This window comes from Balaenoptera physalus (genome assembly GCF_965194825.1).
Source record: "Balaenoptera physalus genome assembly, chromosome: 16".
Classification (NCBI taxonomy): domain Eukaryota; kingdom Metazoa; phylum Chordata; class Mammalia; order Artiodactyla; family Balaenopteridae; genus Balaenoptera; species Balaenoptera physalus.
Genome location: NC_138898.1, coordinates 81,616,566 through 81,638,411, shown reverse-complemented (window position 1 = coordinate 81,638,411; position 21,846 = coordinate 81,616,566). Strand labels below are relative to the sequence as shown.

Genomic DNA, 21,846 nt, shown 5'->3' with positions numbered 1-21,846 from the left:
TGTCCCCAGCGCCTGACCTTGGCTATGCCTGGGAGAATGTGAGATCAAAGGAAGGAAAGTGCTCCTTTCTGCTACTTCAATCAGGGAGAGAAGCAATTAAAATATGAATTAATCTAAGTGAGATGGAAATGCAGATGTAGAACAAGAGCATCTCCATCACCTTGAACCTGAGCTGCACGCAGTTTAGCTCCTGTGATTAAAGACATTTTCATGCCATTAAAAACCTTCTCTTCTAATGTTACAAACGCTATGTCAGTCATATGCCCAAAGCAGCCTAGGTGAGGACTGCCCTCTCCTCGGTTACTCCCCTTGATACTTTCAGAGGGCTGTCGGGGGTGGGGCTCTTAGGAGTGGGTGTGGAGGGTTTGGGGAATGATGGGAATGCAGGTACTGAGCTGAATGGAAAGAGCCCTCGCATGTGTCTCCTCTCAAACAGATCCTGTCTAATTCTTGACTCTTTTGTGCAGCCTGAGTCCTGGCTACCAGATGGCACTGGGAAGACAGAACTGGGAAACTAACCTTCTGGTTTCCTGCCTGTTTCTTTGAAATGAGTGACAACTGTAGTATGTATTTCCAGAATTTTGCCTCTGCTTCTCTATAGTCTTAAGGACCCTCCATTGACCCTCTGCAGGGTGGGGTGAGGCTGTGACCCCAGAGGAAGGGATGCATGTAAGTCAGCAGTTCCCAACCTTTTTGGCATCAGGGACTGGTTTTGTGGAAGACAGTTTCTTCAGGGATGGGGGAGCATGGGGGGATGGTTCAGGAGGTAATGCCAGCGATGGCAAGCGATGGCGAGTGGCAGATGAAGCTTCACGCGCTCACCCACCGCTCACCTCCTGCTGTGCAGCCCGGTTCCTGGCAGGCGGCGGATGGGTACCAGTCCGGAGGCCTGTGGGTTGAGGACCCCTGGTTTAGCACGTGGAACTTTTGGTGCATTGATAATTTGCCTTCAATACTGGGCCAAGAGCTTTATGTGACCCAGTTGAGTGGACTTGTACCCATGTCACTGGAGGGAAATAGAAAGTGAGGGACCTGGAATGGAGAGCACTTTTCTTTCTTTCCTCTAAATGCGAATAACAAGCTGAAACCTGGTCTGTGGCTGGCGGGAAAGGACCGAGCATTCTAGAAACAATGAGCAATGTGCTCAAATTACTGCAATTGATAACTTGCTAATCATTCGTCGATAAGCCCTACTTAATCTATATGGAATTCCTGCAACACAAGACTCCAGCCACTGCACCCCAAACGTCCGTGTGTGCGCGTGCGTGCCTGTGCACATGCGCCATCCGAAAATGAGAACACTTCCGTCATCCGTGAGATGGATTGGGCCATAATTGATTTTCCATAGACAAATGCTTTAAATTTTGGTAAACCCTTTGTAACATCTTAGTCAAATTAAACAGCCCTTTCAAGGCAGATTTATAGTGCATAGGATTCCACTTAACTGAGACAAGCGATGCAATTTCAGCGCAATTTAAAGGGTATTTCATTTAGAGACAGAACCAATCCTTGTCAAGGCCCTGGAGGTAACAAGAAATCTTCCTCTTCTCATTTGCTTGGAAGCAGCTGCAGTCCATTCCACGGGGGCTGAGCAGCCCATGGAGAACTGTGAACGGTTCGGAGTAGTAGATTTCACGACCCAGGTTCATTGAAGGGGAAATGATGAAAGGGAGGGGATGGAAAAGAAGGCAGGACCTACCCACAACATCCAGAGCCTTTCTCAGACTTAGGAGGAAGTGTCCGGTCTGGGTGCACAAATGACTACAAGGCCTTTCTTCATTCCAGGCGGCAGCAGATCTGAGCACTGGCTGGATTTCTGCCCCCATTTGCTCCCTGGAGCTGGTGTCCTTAAGCAAGACGCAACCTGCACAACTGTACACAGCGGCCCCAGAAGGATGACATCAGGAATTTTACATACACATAGGACCTTCCTTAATGTTTACCACACAAGGAGGTTGAAATTACTGTCCCAATTTTACAAATATGAATGACTGGGAGACATGAAACACTGTGTTCACAGAAACGTTGGTTGATGGGATTCTAGCCCAAGTCTATCTGGTTCTATCCATCCTCCCTCCTAAGTCACCAGGGACTGTGAATTCAACTGAAGGGCCTGGGAATCTTCTTCCAGGGTCAAAGGAAAACCTGGCAGGTGTGAACCTCACATCTTTGAAGATGCTGTTGGAAAGGGGAGCAGATATTCTCAGTTGGCTGTCCAGCTTCCACCACGAGGCTCCTGCAGTTGTGAGGTAACTCAGTTTTGTCTGCCCTCAAGGTTCTGCCTCACATCAAGCTGAAACTCCCCTCCCCTTGCCCTAAAAGAATGACTAGTGTCTGGACCAACAATTGCAGGTCTCTGTTCTAAGGGACCCACTGGCAAAGCCAGGAATAGAGAGGGGACCTGGAGCCGCTTCACCCCTGAGTCTTTGCTCTTGAAGGCAACTAAAAGTCATCATCCTGCCCATCTTATTGTAGGGTTCTGAGAATCAAGAGATGAAGCAAATGGACTACAGTACCCTTGCAACTGAGATGAGGAAATAAAGAAAACATACCCAGCTTTTAACTTAATAAGTTTACATTGTTACGTATTGTTATATATCCTATAATATATTGTTATATATTTATATATGTTTATGTTGAGTTTTAATGTATTGAGTTTTCAATATATTAGTTTTTAAGCAAAATTTATTCCATTTAAAGGACTGTCTTTTATGCTGAAATTAAACCTCTTTTACTGTATTGTCTTTTTCAAATATCCTTTATTAATCAAAGAAGGTAACCGATAGTTGCATGTGTGTATGTATGTGACTGTGTGCCTGGTTTTATTGTAGCTCGTTTGTGTTTTATACATCCTTCGACTTGGACAAAATTTAAAATTTGGCAAGTCTTTGTCAGTATCACAAACATTTGCACGTGTGTTTTTATATGTGTGTGTGTGTGTGTGTGTGTTTGTGGTTTACATTTATGGGTCCATGGTCCCAACATTATAAGAATCACTGCCTTAGCCGCAGAGAAGTAACATTCACTGAGGGCCAGTTCTACCTTTTAATACTCACGACAACCCTGCAAGATAAATATATCTAATTCAAGATAATGTTGTTGCTCAAAGAATTTGTGAATCTTGTCTAATCTTTCACAGTTAGGTAGCTGAAGATTTGAACCGAAGTCCCTCTGATGCCAAAATACCGGAACTTTTTGTTCATTTTGATGTTTGTTTTTCACTTTACCACATTGTTTAATAGCTTCCTTTTATTCCTATAGTTCCATAGTGGGGTACTCGGAGGAAATTTGCTGGCTTTGAATTAATCAGTAAATTTCATTAATTCTTTCCCTTGGTGCCCACAATATCAAATACCTATGTCTGCAGAAAACATGTTTGACCCAATTGGACAGATTTTTGGAGTCCATAACTCAGTGCAACCAAAAGAGAGCTATTGGAAGATTTAAACCACATTCCATTTGCTTCTTGGTTTCCTTGGATCAGTGATTCTTAGGAATTTTTAGGTCCACTGGAAATTAAATTCCATAAAGGCAGTTCATTTTTTCCTGTTTTGTTCACTGCTGTACTTTCTACAACCTAGGCCATAATAAATACTCAAAAAGTGTTTTCCACATCATACAAAAAAATAACTCAAAATGGCTTAAAGACTTAAATATAAGACATAATACCATAAAACCCCTAGAAGAGAACATAGGCAAAACATTCTCTGACATAAACTGTACCAATGTTTTCTTAGGTCAGTCTCCCAAGGCAATAGAAATAAAAGCAAAAATAAACAAATGAGACCTAATCAAACTTACAAGCTTTTGCACAGCAAAGGAAACCATAAACAAAGTGAAAAGACTATCTAAGGAATGGGAGAAAATATTTGCAAATGATGTGACTGACCAGGGCTTAATTTCCAAAATATACAAACAGCTCATACAACTCCATAACAAAAAAACAAACCAATCAAAAAATGGGCAGAAGACCTAAACAGACATTTTTCCAAAGAAGAATACAGATGGCCAACAGGCACATGAAAAGATGCTCAACATTGCTAATTATTAGAGAAATGCAAATCAAAGCTACAATGAGGTACCACCTCACACCAGTCAGAATGGCCATCATTAAAAAGTCTACAAATAACAAATGCTGGAGAGGGTGTGGAGAAAAGGGACACCTACACTGTTGATGGGAATGTAAATTGGTGCAGCCACTATAGAAAACAGTGTGGAGGTTCCTCAGAAAAGTAAAAATAGAATTACCATATGATCCAGAAATCCCATTTCTGGGCTTATATCCAGACAAAACTAATTCAAAAAGATACATGCACCCCTATGTTCACAGCAGTACTATTCACAATAGCCAAGATATGAAAACAACCTAAACGTCCACCAACAGATGAATGGATAAAGAAATGTGGCACATATATACAGTGGAATACTATTCAGCCTTAAAAAGAATGAAATAATGCCATTTATAGCAACATGGATGGACTTAGAGATTATCATACTAAGTGAAGTCAGAAAGAGAAAGACAAATACCATATGACATCACTTATATGTGGAATCTAAAATATGACACAAATGAACTTATCTACAAAACAGAAACAGACTCACAGACGTAGAGAACAGACTTGTGGTTGCCAAGGGGGTAAGGGGGGTGGAGGAGGGAAGGACTGGAAGTTTGGGATTAGCAGATGCAAACTATTATATATAGAATGGATAAACAACAAGGTCTTACTGTATAGCACAGGGAACTATATTCAGTATCCTGTGATAAACCATAATGGGAAAGAACATGAAAAATAATGTATATATATATATGCATAACAATTATTTCGTTGTACAGCAGAAATTGACACAATATTATAAATCAACTATACTTCAATAAAATTTTTTTAAAAAGTGTTTTCTGAATGAGTGAATGAAAGAAAAGAGACTCATTTGAGTATCTGATAAAAGCTACAGATTATCTTCCCAGAAAAATGCACAGAGGCACATGGATAACACCGTGCATGGCATTTTCAGGTTCAGTAACCCCCAGAAGCTTATCTGTGATTCACAAAAGCTTAGGCTATTTTCTCATGAAGAAATAGCCCTTGACACTTACCATTATTGGAGGAGCAAGGTCTTTGGCTCTGGACTCTTTCTTCTATGTGGATGGGCACCTGGATGGTGCGAGGTCATCAACATTTTGGATCATCCATTGTTTTACCTATTTGATCTGAATGTCTGGGGCCTTTCTGGATCTGAGAGGTAAAAAGAGAAATAACAGCCATCACTCAGTGAGGTTATATAGTCTGCCAGGCACTAGGTTATGCGTTTTATGTATAATTGATCTAATCCCCATGTCAACCTTACCAGGTAAGTATTGTCATACCTATTTTTCATTTTTTTCATTTTATTTTTTAACTGAGGTTTAATTCACATATAAGATTATATTAGTTTCAGGTGTACAACGTAATGATTCTATGTTTATATATATTGAGACATGATCACCATATTAAGCCTAATTAACATCTGTCACCATATATAGTTACAATTTTTTCCTTTTTTTTCTTGCGATGAGAACTTTTAAGATCTAATCTCTTAGCAATTTTCAAATGTGTATTACAGTATTATTAACTATAGTCACCATGCTATAATTACATCCTTGTGACTTATTTATTTTATAACTGGAAGTTTGTAGCTTTTGACCCCCTTCACTCACTCCCCACCCCACCCCGTAACCACCAATCATCAATTTGATAGTTGGACTTTGAAAATCCAGTTGTTTCCATGACTTGACAAAGTAGTGAAAGCTTAAGAACACCAGGATCCAACATGCTTTGTGAAATGGGGTCTCCTGACTGCCACTCTTTCATTAAAAAAAAAAAAGAGAGACACAAAGCAAGTGCCCAAATCTGAGTTGATATGACTGTAGACTTAAATGTTTTTTTCATTTTTATTATGAAAAATTTCAAACACACACAAAAGTAGAGAAAATAGCACAATGAAGCACCATGTTGCCTCAGCAACCATGTTTCTGCCAATCTTATTTCATCTACCCCATGGTATTTTTATTGCAATTTTTAAGCCATCTTTTCCTTGATGCCCTCAAAATGCATCCCAATAAAGACATCCCAATAGAGACAACCTGACTCATGTTTAAGGTAGCCATCATTTTTTAAAAATTTATTTATTTATCTTTGGCAGCGTCGGGTCTTCATTGTTGTGCGCAGGCTTTCTCTAGTTGCGGCGAGCGGGGGCTACTCTTTGTTGCGTTGCATGGGCTTCTCATTGTGGTGGCTTCTCTTGTTGCAGAGCATGGGCTCTAGGCTCGTGGGCTTCAGTACACGTGGGCTCACTAGTTGTGGTGCACAGGCTTAGTTGCTCCGCAGCATGTGGGATCTTCCTGGACGAGGGATTGAACCCATGTCTCCTGCATTGGCAGGTGGATTCTTAACCACTGAGCCACCAGGGAAGTCCCGAGGTAGCCATCATTTTTTATACTTTAAAGAGCAAGGAATTTGTGGACAACACAATCTGCTCATTAAATCTAAAGAGAATGCAATTTGAAGTTATTCGTATGCAAACGAGAGAAGACCCACCAAGCACACCAAGTAGACTGAAACAGTCTTTCTTTCAATCTGGCAATGCAGGTTCCCTGGGATCTGTTGAATCAAGCTGTATTCCCCAAAGTACTTGGGTCTTTTATATTAGTTTCATTAAGGTAGTTCTGGTTCTTTACTTGTAGCAGAGCTTGGTAAATGAGAGGCCACCTGAGAAGCAATTAAACTAAACCAGAAAATCTTTCCTGTTCATTTCATCTTGTCCTTAAATAGTTTACACATCAATTGAACTGGGAAGAGCTCATGGTGGTTTATGATGATTGCTCCACTAGGGGTCGGCGCCTAATGAGTTAGGTACTTATCTGTGACCCCGACAAGATGACTGTAAATGAGCAGACAAAAAGACCAATGGGACTAGTTCTCAAGGCTGCCCACAGAATCAAGATAACAGAAGCCAGTGGAGTTGTTTTTTCAGTTTTCTACTGAAAAGTAGAAGCTGGTGGAGTCAGGTAGATTGAAACACCTAGGGTTTTTTTAATTTAGAAAAATAAGGTGCTTATCTTAGCTCTTGACAAATTACAAGATATCTCTTCAACCTACTCTTTTTTGGGGGGACCAGCCTTCCTCTTATTTCTTCACAATATCCGGTAAACTTGTGGTTCCCATCAAATGATTCCATTGAGGTGGATGGCTTCACTTAATACAAAAGATGTGTACCAATGTCAGTCTAGCGGAGTGGTACAGTGAAGCTTACTTGCTTGTACCATCACAGAAGCATACTGAACATGGCGAAACAAAACCAAAAGATCTTAGTAAAAGTGCATTTGCAGACCGAACAGATAAAATCATAGTGACATAGTATGGCATAATCAAAATTCTCAATAATTGGCAAACTAGAACAAAGAATCTCCTTTTTCTCCCATTCACTAGCTGTATTAGCCAGATTTTTTTTAGTGTTGCATAACAACCAACCAAATCTCAGTGATTTGCAGCAACAAATATTTGTTTTAAGCTGTGGGTTGATGTTTGGCTGCGGTTTGGCTGATTGTAGCTGGGCTCAGCTGGGTTATGTTGCATCCAGGTCTGTTCCCTGTATTTTCGTTCCAAGACTCAAGGGGCGACAGCTACCTGGGGCATATTTTTCTCATTACAGGGAGTGGATGCTTAATAGGGCTGGTAGAAATTCGCTAACTTCTTCAACCCTCAGCTGGGAACTGGCACAGTGTCACTCATTACCCACATTCCACTTATCAAAGCAAAGCACGTGGTAAAGTCCAAAAATGGATACAGATGTATAATCTATAGACTCCAGTGGAAGGATCTGCAAAGTCAGAGAGAAAAGGGAATGGAGATAAAAATTCTCTTCTGAAAAAGATTTGGGAACACTAATTCAGCCTCCCACAATAACCAGGACAAGAGCCAAAATTGGCAGAAATGTGTGTCAATGTCCAATGTGCTGACCCGTGACTTTCTGGTAAGGCAAAGAGTGCTCTCAAGTTCTTGACAGCCTTATCCTTTAGCCCCTTTGGCAACAGCACCAATGTTTCTACTTACACACCATGAGTATGGAATAAGGCATGGATTTTCCTCTTCTTAAACAAAACATCCGTTACAACTTTTGCCACAAAAAAAGGGTATGTCAGACAGCAAGTATATCAGGGTAGAAAAATCAGCACTCCTCAGGCTAAAATAAATTATTTGGGATGGAGACTACCCACTCACTACTAAGTGCTTTCATAGAAAGGGCATTTTTTAATTGAAAAGTTTAAAATGAAAGGGTTGGACTTCTTTGGCAGTTAATTTTCAAGATTAATGTTTGCCTATCTCCTTCTAGGTTCCTTGAGAGAAGTTAGAAAGTTCTATGGGCTTGACACTAGGGGCAGAGCCATCCTATCTCAGGCTACATTCATTTGGCGCCCTGTCCAGAGAGGAGATACGAGGAAGGTGGCCCACGGGGATGAGCTGGAGTGACACTCTGCGTGTTCTTCTACTCATCCTACGTGATTAGCATCACCTAAGATGAGGCTCACGAACTCAAACGCCTCCAGCTGCTAGATCTATAACAGGAATGAGTGGCACTGACTGGGAGTCAGGAAAATGTTTGCATAAGCTTGAGGTTTGGTGGCAACTGACACTCAGCCTTGGTATAAAAGAGATGACAGAGGATGATGAAGATCGAGTTCACGTCCCTTCTAGAAGAGGGGCCTTTCAGTAATTGGCTCTAGCTAACTGCCAAGTGCAAATGTGGGGCTTATGTTGTCAGACACAATTTTTTCAGAGAAACTGGAAATCTCGACAAAAATCTCCTAACCTCTTAATGTTGACAAGGATAATAAATTCTACTGCAAGAAAGAAAGAGAGAGGGAGGGAGGGTGGGAGAAAGGATACCACTTCGCAGGTCCACTCTGTGAGTGAGTCAAACAAAAGCCATTCATAAGGCAAGGACGGCCGGGATGGCCAGTGTGTGGCCCCCACGTATGCGCTAGCTCCTTTGCCCTGTGGCAGGGCTGGACACGGCAGGACACTGAGCGGCGAGAGGGACGGTTACTCCCAACTTCTCCTGAGTCAGACCATCACACCACATCCTCATTATTTTGTGAGAAGTGACCTGAATCCCATAAATAGCAAACCTGTATTCAAACATAAATGCATGTTTAAACAAAGCATCCATGACTGAGTAATGATTCACTCCTTTGAATCACCCATGCCATTACTCCCAGGAGTATGGATAACAGAATTTAATATCAATATTTAACTTTGAATCCACGAGCTCAATAGAAAGAAGGAGCACGTGTTTATGGGATGTCTGTTGTGGGTCAACCCTCTGCTGGGCACTGCGTAGACTGTAGAAGGAGCCGGCACTACAGGACGGACAGCGGCAGAAAGAGTGATAACCGTGGGAATGGCCAGCCTTGGCCCCATGCCTGTTCTCACCTCACAGGCTGTGTGCCCTAAGCAATGGACTTAATCTCCTAAACCTCCCTTTCTTCGTGGAAAGCTGAGTTCTTCTCAGATTTGCAGAATGCATTTGCGATTTTATATTTAAAGTTCCAAGTTCAATACCTGGTGCTTATTAGATGTTGGGAAAACTTTGTAACATTTCTGTGCCTCAGTTTCCTCTTCTACATAAGAGGATAATAAGAGTTCCTGGCTCAGAAAATTGATATAAGTAGAGAGATAATGTGTATATAACTCTTAAAATGAAGCTCAACATGTAGTACTTAATCCATATATGTGTGTGTGTGTGTGTATATACGCTGCTATTTTTTCAATATTTATTACTATTATTAAGTAGACTTCATTATGAGGAATAAATAAATCTATCAACATTGTAATGGGTCATCTATGTCCCAAATGAGATATTGTCTTCTATTGTATCTGCAGGAACACACCCACGGAAGATGTCATAGGTGGCCATATAAACACGCGCACACACATAAGATGAATGAATGAAGCTAAGGGAGGAGAAAACTCCAGGGAGGGAGGTATCCTGGCCTCCACATATTCTAATGACCTTTCTGGCCCTGTTTTTCCAGAGCACAGCTCTGCCACTGGAATTGCATCAGAGAAGGACCCTCAGAGACTTAGGGCAGGCAGACCCTTGGGAAGGGGATGATGGGCTGGTGAGGTAAGAAGGGCAGTCAAGGAAAGAGACCTGCTCAGAAGAAGAAAACGGACTCCATGATTTTGCATTAGCATCACTTTTCAGGTTGTAAATTACACTCTTTTGGAGGGATCGAAAATGAGAAAAACAGGTGGGCTGCATTCTTTTGAGTCATCAGCCATGCGTCTCTGAGGAAGGAGCTTGATTTATTTAGTCCTCAGTTTCCCCATTTACAACAATAACATTTAATTGTCTGAAAGGTACTCGGCGATCCTTGGAAGAAAGGCACTCCATGAAAGCAAACGGTTCTCATTATCCTTTGGGGGTCTTCGCTCCCTGCATTCACGGGGCTCGCGCCGCACCTGTCAGAGATGGATGCGCCCGACAGGGCGGTGAAGGAGAAGGACGCGTAGGGAAGCGATTTGGGCCACTGGGGAGCAGACAGAGAGCAGGATGGCCATTTTCAGGGGGATGCTTAATGGAGAGCCCCTCCTTCTCGGAAGGAAAAGCTGGCAGAAGCTTTGTTTCACGTGAGCACAGTCCCCAGAACAGTGAGAGGAGGTGAGAAGCCGGCTTCAGTGGTGCTTCGCGTGGGGGGAGCTTCAGCAGAAAAGCCGGGGCGGGGGGTGTGTGTGTGGGTGCCATCTGCCGCCTCCCTCCTGTTACCTAGCTGAGAAAGGGCTCCCCATGGTGCACGGCCTGTTCTGGAACTTGAATCGTGAGAAGCAGATGTGCTACACCTCCTTAGGCATCCGGTCAGCTACTTTCCCTAGGCCCCCAGCACTTGTGCAACGTGCCATGCGCGGTGATGGTGTAGCATGTGTCCGGGACGGGGGGCGGGGTAAGGGTGGGATGGGCTGCTGTGATGCTAATGGCTTGGAAAGTCCGCCTCCAAAAAGTCTCTGGGTCCGCGGACATAAAAGAAATGTGAAGGAAGACCTGGATTCCAAAGACAGGCGCACACATCCTGGCACATGTGTCTAACCAAACACGTATATACGCACACAGAGAACACGTACATGTAGGGAGTTGCAGAAGACCGTGTGTTCAAAAAGAGGAGAGTGAAATTATACAGAGGTTTCGTTATTTGCAAAGTTCAGTGTTATTCAGCTTAAGAATTTTAGAAACGAAAAATGTGTTTAAATAGACATTTTCAAATCAATGCTCCACTCAATGCACTTTGCACATAGTTGAAACTCAATATTTATTGTATGGGATAAATGAGGGCAAGGAAGGAAGAAAAGGAGAGAGAGAGGGAGGGAGGGAGAGAGGTAGGAAGTCCCAATAATTTCAAAGCAGAAAAGATTCAAGATGAGGTGAGGATGATCTTTAAGTCAAATTCCTCTTCTTTTTATTTATTTATTTATTTATGGCTGCGTTAGGTCTTCGTTGCAGCGAGCTGGGACTACTCTTCGTTGTAGTGCGTAGGTTTCTCATTGTGGTGGCTTGTCTTTGTTGTGCAGCACGGCCTCTAGGCGCGTGGGCTTCAGTAGTTGCGGCACACGGGCTCAGTAGTTGTGGCTCGCGGGCTCTAGAGCACAGGCTCGGTAGTTGTGGCACACGGGCTTAGTTGCTCCGCGGCATGTGGGATCTTCCCAGACCGGGGCTCGAACCCGTGTCCCCTGCATTGGCAGGTGGATACTTAACCATTGTGCCACCAGGGAAGTCCCAAAATTCCTCTTCTTTTATCTTGACAAAACACAAAGAGTTAAGTCCCCTTCTAAAGAAATAATGAAGAGGGAGAAGCGTGATTCAGGGTCCAGGATAGCTTAGACCCAATATTTTCTCCACGTCTTGTTCTATTCTGGAATATTTTCTTTCTCTTTGGGAGGGGAGGGGCAGATAGCAGAGCTAAAATCTTTCTTCTAGGCCTTTGCTTCAAGACATGGCCAGGTAACCAGCTCCCCTTGTGATGGATTCAGGGCAGGTTCAGAGATGGAGGAAGCCTGGCCCTGGGAGGTAAAAAGGGACCAGGGAAGGGACGGAGCCTGCACAGCAGAGCCAGAACTCTGGGACTGAGTGTAGCCCTCGTCTAGGAGTTCCGGACTGTTTTCATGCCTCTGTGTTTTTTTTCTGGTTATTGTTTTTATTTTTGCTTTTCTCTTCTATTTAGTTAGGTTCTTTGTTTATTTTTAACATTTCAGCATCTATCAGCTGTGCTAAGGAAAACAACAGAAAGTTATTTGTGTCCACATGAACGCGTACACACACACCCCAACAGATTAAAGGGGATGCAATTCCTCATGAAGGAAGCGTGGTGACAGCAGTGGGAATCCAAATAGAACCCCTTGACCTGAAAGGAAGACAAACCTCGGGGGGAAGCCTTGAAGACTCTGGCCTTCTTTTAAACAAGGGAGGCAGTGCTTGTACAAGGAGTCCCAGAAAATAAGAGGATGTTTTCAAGGCACTACAAGAAAACACAAGGCTAGATCTCGAAGAGTCAACACCAGTTCTAAGCCAGCCCACCAGCACCAACTGCAAACACACAGATACAAGCCGGAAGGCACGCTCCTTCCAACAGACACAAAGCGGAGGTGAGAGTCAGGATGGGCGCCACACAACGTGTGCTCTTTTAATAAATGCTACTTGGGAATAACAAACACAAGGGAAAGTGAACAATTATTTTCCAGGAGTCGAGAAGCCAAGTCTCTGCCAGCATTTTTCTGGTCCTGAGGGACACCTGTTTCCACAGCAACCGCAACTTGGGGAGAAGGCTGCCTTCAAGTTATCTATCCCAGGAAGATATTTAGTCAGGGCTATCAATTCTGGATGGGCAGAAAAGAGCACAGAATATGAGTCACAGACCTCACTGGGGCGTAGGGAGGTTGAAGAAATTGGTACTGTGGTTAATCCACAGAGTCAGCTGTCAGAACCAATCCTGAACTTCAACCTCATGACTTCTTGCTGAGTTTTGGCAGCTCCTGAACCCCCTGAACCTGGGTCCTCATCCTGGCAACCTCCACCTGATGGTGACAATGATGAGGAAGATGACAGCAATGATGATAATAGTAAGAATGACAATGGTGATGAAAGAAATAACCGTGATCGTAACAGAAATGAACACTGATCGCTAAGTGCTTCACATGCATTTTCTTAGTTTGCCTCACAAAAGCCCTGTGACATAAATGCTAATCTTGACCCACTTCACTGATGAGGAAACGGCAGCTCAGAGAGGTTAAATAACCTGACCAGAGGCACACAGACAGCAGGAAGGACATGATGTATGAACCCAGCTCTGTGTAACAACATAGCCATTCCTTTCAGGAGCAGGATAGCTTAAGAGCTCAGACTGTGCAATAGACTTCCTCAATTCCATCCTGGTTAGAGATTTATCAGTTGTGGGATTTATCACTTAATTCCTCTGCGCCTAAATGCCATCGTCTGTAAAAGAGGAATAAGAATAGTAGCTCCTCCTTGTTTTGTTTTTGAGAATTAAAAGAGTTAACACACGTAAAGCAGTGCTTTTCAAACTTTAACCTGCGAATAAATGACCTGGCCATCCTACTAAACTGCAGTTTCCATTTGGTAGGTCTGGGATGAGACCTGAGAGTCTGCATTTCTGATGAGCTTCTAGGCGCTGTAGGTCTGCAGATCACACTCTAGTTTGCAAAGCGGCAAAGCACTTGGAATTACACATGATAAACCATAAAGAAGTATCGGCTATTATTATTACTATTATTATTTCAGCCTCCTCTAGCCACAGTCCTCTGCCGGAACTCATGACTGGTTTTGAGGGTTGCATCCTGGCAGCCACTCACCCCCTGAGAACCCTTAGCTTATTTTTGGTGTGCAAGCATGCCATTTGGAGTAAGCATGAGTGGGCTACCTCTGTGAACGGCCTTCTTTCTCTGCTGTCTGCATGAATTAATTAACTGAACCCATGGAGGATTAACTTCTGCTGGAACCTTCATGAAAATGCCTTCGTCCCCCAAGAACAAAGCAAGGGGACTCATCTGCTTTCTCCTCCCTCTGACTCAAGCAAGAAGTCTAGGGGGAATGGAGTGACCGTGTCCACAGGCCAACGTGGGTGGGCACTAGGATACAACGCCCAGATCCCTTACAAGGAAGTACCTGTTGCCCCAGAAGGTGGGGGTGTGTTGGCAGGTAGACCTCGGCATCAGCCACCTCGGGGTTACCTCCGCTGCAGTGAGGATGGGTAAGTGCAGTGAAACCGAGCAGGACCCTGGGGGGCCCTTCCGGGGACAAAAGCCTTTTCGTGTCCCCCATTTCTTGTTTGTAGGAAAAAGGTTTCAGCCTCCTAGACCTTCCCTGAGTTCCAAAGGGCAGATTCAAACAGTTGCTACTAGTTAGGGGAGTGAGGGAATGCAGAAAGAAACATCAGTGCAGCATGGGGCCTGGGCCTGGCTCCTCCTGGGAGTGGGAAGGGTGATTTACAAACCAATCTGATACAGACCTCTGAGTTCTTCTACAGGAACTAAGGCCCCCACCCAGGTGGAGGACGGTAAATTCAGGCTGTGCACAAGCTCGTGGACCCCAGACTGGTTGGGACCAGAAGGCGGATGACTGAGATTCCTGGAACACCACCTTTAACCAATCAGAGGACAGTTCCACACCCTGCAGCCCTCCCCCCCAAAACTCTGCCTATAAAAACTTCTTCCCTGAAACCCATCAGGGAGTTCGGGTCTTTTGAGTGTGAGCCACCCCTCTCTCCTGCATGACTCTGCAATAAATAAACCTTTCTCCGATCCAAACTCTGATATTTCAGTTTGTTTGGCCTCTGTGCATCAAGCACACAAACTTGGGTCCAACAACAGCAGGGGCATGAAGGCCAGGCCATCTCAGCCCAATCACAGGCAACTCTGGAGGGCTCTCTCTTTCTCTCTAGAGGTCCCCAGGCCATTGGTCAAGGCTGACCTTGAGCCTTGGGTATCACCCTGGATTTCTCTCTCCCCGCCCCTGCTCCCTCTCACTCCCAGAGGCACTGCATTGGTTTCCTGTGACGGCTGTAACCAATTACCACAAACTTGGTGGCTTCAAACAACACAAATGTATTCTCCTATAGTTCTGGAGGTCATAAGTTTCACTGGGCTAAATTAAGATGTTGGCAGGGCTGTGTTCCTTCTGAAGGCGCTATGGCAGAATTTCTTTCTTTGCTTTTTCCAGCTTCTCGAGACTGGCGTCTTCTTTGGCTCACGGCCCCCTCCTCCATCTTTAAAGCCAGCAGTACAGGCATCTTCAAATCTCTCTCTAAGCCCTCTGCTTTTGTTGTCACACCTTCTTTTACTCTGACCCTCCTGACCTCTGATGCTCCCTGCTGTGCAAACTCTTGAGATGGTACTTGGACTCATCCAGATAATCCAGGATCATCTCCCCACCTCAAGATCCTTAACTTATTCGCATCAGCAAAGTCCCTTGTACCATGCAAGGTAACATATTCACAGATTCCAGGGATTAAGAGGCAGACATTTGCGGGGCTATTCTTCTGCTTCCTGCAGCTATTCCTTGAAATATGGCGCACATATGACTCCATCTCAGAGATTGTTTTCTGGGGAACCCAACCTGCAACACTACTGTTTAGAAACACTACCTCCACAGCCTGTCTTATTTCAGCTCTGGATTGTTCTTACTAACAAGGGGTGAGAAAGAGGAACAGCCATGTAGATTACCTAAAGCACACAACCATCCAAATAAGAAACCTTCATCACCTATGACATCATGTAGAGTTGGCTTTAGAGAATCCACGTTATGTCTGTCTGTGTATTAAAGAAATAATGTTACCCGAATAGGTCTGGCCTTTGCCCTTGATTCCTAGAAGGTCATCCCTAAGCTCTTAGAATGACCTGCCTGATAAGAGTATCTTTGTTTACTTGGGAGCCTTGGGCCACCCCCTACAGTCTAGATGATTTATAATGGAGGGCTTGGGACATGTGGTATGAGCTAAAACTTTGGAGGAGCTCAAGACTGAGGCGAGCCATGTGGGTGGGCAAGTATGTCTAGATGTCGAAGCCCCAATAAAAACTCTGGACACCAAGACTTGGGTGAGCTTCTCTGGGTGGCAATACTCCATGAGTATTGTTGTACATTGTTGCTAGGAGAAGATAGTGTTGTCCATAACTCCAGCCAGAGAGGTCAACTAGAAGCTCTACATGTGAAACTCTCCTGGCTTCTGCCCCATGTGTCTTTCCCCTTTGCTAATTTTAATTGGTTTTATTCTGCCATAATAAATTGTAACATTGAGTCTAATGGTTTTCAGTGAGTCTGTGAGTTCTTCTAGCAAATTATCAAACCTAAGGGTGGTCTTGGGGACCCTGAACTTGCAGTTAGTGTCACAAGTGATGGTGCTCTCGGAGACCCCCAAACTCTGTTCTGTTTAATGCACAGTATTTAGGAAATTTCCTCCCCCAAACTTTTCCTGGCAGGACCTCTATGTCTTCTTTATTTTTTCCATTCTGATTGCCTGATCAGCTCTTCTCTGTAGCCACCTTTAAATTAGAGACAGGTATTTCCCTCTCTGGCTGCTGCAAAGATCCAACCCAGGGCAATGCTGAGTCATTTTGGAATCTTCTTGGGACCTGGGAGGGCAGAGAACTGTCTTGATTCAGCAACTGAGGCTCAAAGTACATTAGATGTCAGAAATGGCTCAAAAAAAACGGCTTTTTTTGTTGTTGTTGTTGTTGCCATTCTCATACACCGGAAATACAAAGACAGGAAAGACCCCCTGTAGAGATGTAATAGGGGCGGGGAGGGCACGCAGCCATTAGTGCGTGGTCCTCGCAGCAGAGAGTGTGGTGAGAGGCAGCTCGCGGCCTTCTCCCCAGGGCCCTCCAGACCCGCCGGCCTCGGGCTGCCGGGTGAGCTGGGGGGCCCCGGGACAGGCTGAGGGCCGTGTCCTGCAGGGCTCCAGAGCCCTCGCCACGGCCGCCCATTGGCCGGGCCCAGGCCTTGAAGCAGGAGCGAACCTCTCCCCCTCCTCGCCTTGGGTGGCCTGGGAGCCTGAGGGCCGGCTGGGTCCTGGGCGCCTGGTTCCCTCAGTGACGATGGCTGGGCAGGGTCTGGAGACCTGGCCCTGAGGGCACCGCCAGCTGAGCTCTGCCTCCTCAGCTGGACCTGGGCACCGGCGGGAGGACCCAGATGGGGTGCTGGACGAACGCTCCTGGGCGGGGTAACTGGCCCCCGCGGGGACCCCCTCCTCTTAGCCAGGGCCTGGACCTCAGAGAGCAGAACCTGAGCCTTGGGACCCTGCCCTTTCTTGTCAGAACAGGGAATAATGTTTGTTTTGGTGGAGGCTTACAGGGACATGATGACCTGACCGTGACCTGACCTCAAGAACAAAGGATCTGACACCAAGAAGGTTGCAACAGCTAACCACGCCCCTCCCTCACCTTTCCTATGAAAGGGCTTTGCTGAAAGCTTTCAGGGAGTTCGGGGGTTTTTAAGGCATGAGCCACCCATCTCCTTGCATGGCCCTGCAGTAAACCTTTCTCTGCTCCAAAGTCCAACGTTTTGGTATTGTTTGGCCTCACTGTGGTCGGTTCGGTAACAGACAGGCAATGCACATGCAAGGGACAGACCAAGACTGCAGTGCAGTAAATTACATGCCCCTCTAGGTGCTGCTTACAAACAGAAAGAGGGATCAACAGGGACCTTTCTTTGCTCTACCTGCCAGGAAGCTCAAGGAAAAAATCACATCACCATCAACTGTGTTTACCTTTATAGTGAGCAAAGCTTTGTTTTTACTTTTCCTTTTGGCCCTTCATTTCTGTTTATATCTTTATTTTAATATATTTAGCATGAATTTACTGTTTATTTTTATATTTGGACCTCAGTTGTACAGGATTAATCATAATTCTGACTCAACCACACACCTTGATCATTACTCCCTGCATACTATAGTGCTTGTTTGTTTATTTGTTTGTTTGCTTGCTTGTACCTTAATTCATTTATTTTTAACAATGTAATAAGCAACTATGAATGCACGCCCAAAGCAAAAACTAGATCCACAACAATAACTTACATTGTGCATTCACTCCTTATTTCAAAACATCTAAAATAATTTGTACTTTCTTTTCTTGAGAGTAAAATTAATAAGCTGTTCTTCAGAAAATTTTCCAAATAAAGGCTTACATAAAGAGAAAAATATTACCTAGAATTCATTCCCTCATGCCCACCCACTTCATCAATAGCAGTTAATATTCTATTCTGGCACATTTACATTTAAATATTTTTCTATGGTTTAAGTCATAATGTTTAAACCATATGGTTTAAGTATGGAAAGTTTCACATCTTTTTTTTTTTAACCACTTGCTACTATGTATTAAATACTTCACTTAACATCACGTATTACATCATTTCTTATTTTTGACTCTGAACATTATAAGCCCTATTTGGATAGTGCCATAACTGATTTAGTAATTGACTTATTGTTAGACATTTAGGCTGTGGCTTTTCTGAGAGGGATATGATAAGTCATATTACTAGATAATATTTTATATGTAATTATTATTTTACTTTTTTGTCGAGTCTTCTGTATTCTGATTCTCAGAGACTGGATGTCTGGGACATTGTTTCGAGGAAACAATTGGACAATGCGTCTCCAACATTTTAAACTTGTCCAACTGTTTCCCAGAAAGATAACACAAATTACTACCGACCTTGGCAAGAAGGGTCCCTGCCCTGGTCCCCCACACTTTCCTGGGCCCCTCTCTGGCCTCCCTTGGGCCATGGCACTTCCTATGGGTCAAGGGGATAACCCACTGGGAGCCCATGACCTCTGGCTTTCTAGATCTTGCTCCCAGCACCTGGGGTCTTGGAATTGCCTTTCTCTGGTACCACACCTGATTCCACGGCTTCAGAGTTTCTTCCCTGGGGCTGTTTCCTCAAGAGAAGACCTCAACTGCACTGTGCATGCCCCAGGCTGTGTGTGGTGGGTGGGTTACCTGGAAGGATCTTGGATGTGCAGTTGGGGGGTCCACATGCCTGTGTACAGAGCCCCTCCTAGCACAGGTGGAGCTGGGGAGGGAAGAGGAGCGGGAGCTGCTAGGGGCCAGGACCGCCAAGTTCTACCAAAGAACTCCTGAGAGTCCAAGAATTATAAATTCACCCAAGTCATTAGGAGGTCCTACCTATTTGTCTAGGTAGGAAGACTGAAAATCCTTAACGCTTCTTAGCTTTGTTTATAACTTTTAAATCTGTAGGCACATGGTACGTGGGCCCCCAGTTATACTCTTGTTCTGGGCCCCGAGCTTGTTAGGGGAGGAACTGATACCATTTCTAGTCTTACCAGCACCTTGGAATGTGTCTGCTCACCAGCATTATGGCTTATGATCATCCTTTGTTAATTTGGTGGATGAAAAACACTGTCTCGTGCTTGTTTTAAAATGCATTATATTTGGCTATTCATATTTTTATTTTGTTAATGATTTGGGTCTTTATTTATCTACTGTGGCCTCAGATTTTCTTATAAGTTTGTAAAGACTATCTTTATATTAAGGATAGTAAACTCCGTACATGTAACAACTAGCCTAGAGCTAGGTAGGTGGTGTCTGTCCAGTACATAGCCCCTCCCCCCAAAAAATCTGCCCGTGATTAGCAGGGTAGAAGGTGGAACCAGTGAGAGAGGGGCAAGTAAAATCTGAGAGAGCTGTGGGGACCCATTTGATTATAGTCATTAACTGGTGGTCACTAAAACAACCAACCAAAATCAGGAAGATGAGAGCAAGGAAAAGAAGACCTAAGCAGGGCATTCTGAGGAAGTTCTGAAAGTGTGGATCATTACCTGTGGCTTGGTTTGCCACTTACAAATTCCTGACTGGTGACCACCAGATTCACGTAATGATTCCCTGGACATGCACTGGCATTCAATAAATGCATGAAGAACTGAATTCTTGAATTTAGCTGTAATCTAGCTAAATCGAATGTCCAAAAGCAGAGTCAATGCTTCCCCCAAAATGATCTCCAGTCAACAAGGAGCTGATCTTGTTAAACCACAACCAAATCACCCCCTCAGGGGCCTTCATCCCATTTTCTTCTTCAAACACCCAAGTGGAATCTCTTCATTTCTTTCGGATAGTTGGCCAGTAAACGCTTTAATTACAAGTTGAAAGGAATAAAATAAAATCATCTGGTGGAATGGTTTTAATTAGAATTTAGAGCGTCGGGCGGGCAATTAGTGCATCTAAGAATGGAGACTGTATACACATATTTGTCTCTGTTGAGCTTCACTGCTTTAAATGAGCACTTGACTCAGCTTCCTCAAGCTAAACAAAGGCCCTCATAATGGTAGCACTAATAATAATGTAGCTGGAACCAATAGAAAATGATAAAAGCCATCACCTACTCCACGTCCTCGCAGGTCCTATGGCAGGACTTCATGGCAACGTCACCAGTCTTAGTTTTAGGACAAGCCATGAAATTCTTAAGATTCTTAAGATGATAGACTCAGTTTAAATTAAAGCACAGGGAGAAGAGGGAACAGTGAAGGGAGAGAAAGGGGACTGTCACGTTTGACACCTGCTCTGTGTCAAGTACTGGACATCACCTCCTTTCCTCCTTGCACCCGTATGTGCCAAGGGTGTTATTATAGATGCACTAAAAAACCTTACTGAGTGAAGTAAGTCAGACACAGAAAGACAAATATCATATGATATCACGTATATGCGGAATCTAAAAAAAAGGGTACAAATGAACTTATTTACAAAACAGAAGTAGAGTCACAGATGTAGAAAACCAACTTATGGTTACCAGGGTATGCGGGGGGAGGGATAAAATGGGAGATTGGGATTGACATATACACTACTACTACACACTACACTACTACATGTAAAATCAATAACTAATAAGAACCTGCTGCATAGCACAGGGAACTCTATTCAATACTCTGTAATGGCCTATATGGGAAGAGAATCCAAAAAAAAAAAGAGTGGATATATGTATATGTATAACTGATTCACTTTGCTGTACACGTGAAACTAACACAGCATTGTAAATCAACTATACTCCAATAAAAAATTTTTTTTAAAGTCCCAGTTTTAGAAATGTGAAAAAAAAAAGAACAAAAAAAACCCGCTGAGGCCCAGAGAGATGAAGGCATTCATCTGTGCCTTCATGGCCTGGCATGGACCTGGCATGTCCATGTGCCTGGCATGGACCACATGCCAGGGGCAGAACCCTGGATGGTCCAAATCCAAAGTCTTTGCTCCTTCCAAGAGAAGGGGTTTATTCTAACACCCAAAAGAATTCTTCCTGGAACAGACTGATTTCTACATCTCAAGTGTGAGCTCACTCTCCGACTGGGAGGTGAGAGGTACAGGAGCTAAGAGCGAGGCTGGTGTTTCCCACAGGTCAAGCGGGGGTCACGCCACTGGTTCTCAATCTTGGCTGAACGCTGGAATCACTGGGGAGCTTCAGAAAAATAGCAGTGGCAGCTCTCACCCCTGGAGGTTCTGAGTTCGCTGGGATGGCGGACAGCCTGGATGTGGGCATTTTGTAAAACTCCTGCAGTGAGGCTCATTAACTGCCAAGGTTGAGGACCTCCGAGTTCCATGGACCATATGCGTTGAGAGAAGGCTGTGGAAGTCTCATTTAAGAGTGAAAATGACCCTCCTCTGAGCTCTGTGAGCTTGTGCCCATGACACTGCCCTCAGCTCTATTCCTGTCCCTGCAGGAGACCTGGCAGAGTCACCAAGTATCAGAGTGAAAGACCCCAGGTGGGGAGCTGGGTTCAGTGTCTGACACTGTGATTTTGGC

At 44.2% G+C, this 21,846-nt stretch overlaps 2 long non-coding RNA genes across 4 annotated transcripts in view; one reads left to right on the top strand and one right to left on the bottom strand.

The window, feature by feature from the left end:
* The window catches only part of LOC309646304, a 313,846-nt gene that overhangs the window by 101,293 nt on the left and 190,707 nt on the right, over positions 1–21,846 (top strand). The window lies entirely within an intron of this gene.
* LOC309646288 overlaps positions 1–21,846 on the bottom strand; it is a 229,779-nt gene that overhangs the window by 115,575 nt on the left and 92,358 nt on the right. For 2 of the 3 annotated variants that reach the window (XR_014255251.1, XR_014255252.1), the window contains one exon: positions 5,096–5,234. This is a non-coding gene — a long non-coding RNA (uncharacterized lncRNA). Of the gene's footprint in view, positions 1–5,095; positions 9,781–21,846 lie in introns of those variants that run through there. The other variant, XR_014255253.1, reaches the window with a different exon arrangement.